Here is a 2,510-nt window from a genome sequence, read left to right on the forward strand (position 1 = left end):
GTCAGCGCGCAGAGCTCTGCCCGCGCGGCCCTGTGCTTTCCCACATTCTCGTCGGCGCCGAGCGCTTCCGCGGCCGGACTCGGAGAGCGGGGCGGGCGGGCCGCCGAGGGCGCGGGGGCCCCGGTGGCGGGGAGCGCGGCTGTCGTTCCGTAGCCGCAGCGGGCGGGAAGCCGGACGGGACAGCCGGCGAAGCCCATGGAGGCCGGCCTTCCGCCGCGACCGAGGGGCGGCCGGGTGGGCCGCGGCTCGAGGGGTGCACCTCGTCCCGGGGCGCCCACCGCCTGACGGACGGGCCCTTCCGACACGGAGCGCTGAGTGCGGAGCGTCTCCGCGCGCGGGGGCTTCGGACGAGGGGTTAGTCTGGCCTCAGGAACGGGCTTCCCTGCGCGACGCTGAAGTTGTAGATGCTGCCGCTTCCACCAGCCCTGGGGCGCCGCACGGCCTGGAGTGTGTCCCGGGGGAGAGCGGGTCCGAGAAGGGCGGTGGCAGCTCCCCGGAAGAGCGCGAAAGCTGGGACCCGCCAGACGCCCTGGCTTCTCGGGTTGGGTTCGTGTGCGCCGCAGCTCCGGACCGCGGTTCTTTGAGGCCGCCCTGCCTGCGGCCTCCCGTGACTTTCCCTGCGCTCGGCCCCCCCGGAGTCCCCTTTGTGCCGCGGGCAGTGCACGGCGGTTCGGGAGCCCGGGCGCTGCGGTGGGGGCAGCGGGCGGTGTCAGGGGAGCCCGGGGATTTTCTCGACTCAGGTTGGATTTGGGTGCCGTAGAAAAGAGAGCAGTTCTGATGGCTCCTGCGAATATAGAATGGAGGACACACACTTTTTTTTAAGTGGATGTATGGGGACCTTACCTAGTTACACACATTGCTCGTGTGCCCTTACGTGCACAGGGAACGCGCATCTTTTTACTGGGAGGCAGAAGATCCAAGAGAACACGTCGATGTTTTTCACAGGTGCCTTGGAAACATTCGAAACAAACTTTTTAAAAATTATTTTATTTTTGTAAAAGATCTTATTTATTTATTTGAGAGAGCGAGCTCGGGAGAGAGCAAGTGCGAGTTGGGGGGAGGGGCAAAAGGCGAGGGAGAAGCAGACTCCCCCCCTGAGCAGGGAGCCCCCCACGGAGCTCCATCCCAGGACTCCGGGATCGTGACCCCAGCCGAAGGCAGATGCCCAACTGAGAGCCACCCACGTGCCCTCAAACTTTTTTTTTTTTAAAGCAAATTGAAATTTTTATAGAAACCACTTTGGCTTTTTCTGCAGTAATTTTCTCGAAGGAAAGTTGACTTTCACAGTCTTTTGAGCATCTGCTCTGAGTGGCCACCATTTTAAACATGTCCCAGAGACCTGGGCATTTTCACGTGTGTCACGTCATTTGATTGCTTGTGGCCTCGTGAAGTGCGTGGTTCCTTCCTGTTTTCAGTGCGGGAAGGTGGGCCCAGGGAGGTGCGGTCCCCTGCTTGGGAGAGCCGAGCGAGGCTGAACCCGGTCCTCCTTCCCGTCCAGCAGAGCCCACCTTACGTCCTTCCTCTCAGAATAAAGTTACTTGCTGCATTTTTTCTTCAGTGGGGTACAGTCCCCACATAGCAGTTGAGGGAACAACGATAGTGTATTTTAAGATGCGAGTTTCTTCTTTGTTGACTTGCAGAGCTATCACCTCAGACGTGGTTTCTGTGCACTTTTAGATGTATTGATTTATTAGAGAGAGAGAGAGAGAGAGCGGGCGCGCACATGCAGGGGGAGGGGCAGAAGGAGAGTGAGAGAGAGTCCCAAGCAGACTCTGTGCTGAGCGCAGAGCCCAGCGCCAGGCTCGGTCTCACAACCCTGGGATCCTGACCTGAGCCGAAACCGAGTCCGATGCTCAACAGACTGAGCCCCCCAGGCGCCCCTTCTGTGCACCCTTAAATTCCACGTGTGGCTGTCCAAACCTTCTAGTTGTAGGTGTTAATGTTAGCACGATATTGGTTCATTAGGACGGATGACATTTGTCTTTTTGTTTTGAACTCTTTTCAAAAAGATGTCCCGTGTCCCAATAGCACCAGCTTTGTGGCGCCAACACAGGGCTTTGCCTTAGGCTTTTCCAGGAACCACTGAAGACAGCACCCACGCGTGCCCTGTTAAAGAAGGTACGGAACCCCTCAAATGGAGCTGTACCCCAGGCTCCACCAAACGAAAATAGTTGAGGGATTTTGGGGGTCTGCAGTAGCTCCGCCTGTGTGGCTCATCCCTGGAGTGTGAGTGTGAGGACGTGGCCCCTTTCCCTTTGTCCCCAGCCTCTGTGTGATGCAGGAGTGATGCCGAGGCCTGGCTCCAGCAGAACGGGAGGCAAGTTTGGCTCCGTTTGGCTCCGTTAAGTGTCGCTTATTTACTTGTTTGGCGGCATTAGCGAGGCCTTCACAAACAGTGGCTTCAAACAACAGTAACCACTTATTATTGCTCCTGGTGTCGGGGGCCCAGGATTCTCAAGCAGCTGGTCTGGCAGTCTTTGCCGGGGGCGGGGGGGGGGGGGGGGGGGGGG

The sequence above is a fragment of the Neomonachus schauinslandi genome, chromosome 2 (genome assembly GCF_002201575.2).
Source record: "Neomonachus schauinslandi chromosome 2, ASM220157v2, whole genome shotgun sequence".
In the NCBI taxonomy this organism is placed as follows: Eukaryota; Metazoa; Chordata; class Mammalia; order Carnivora; family Phocidae; genus Neomonachus; species Neomonachus schauinslandi.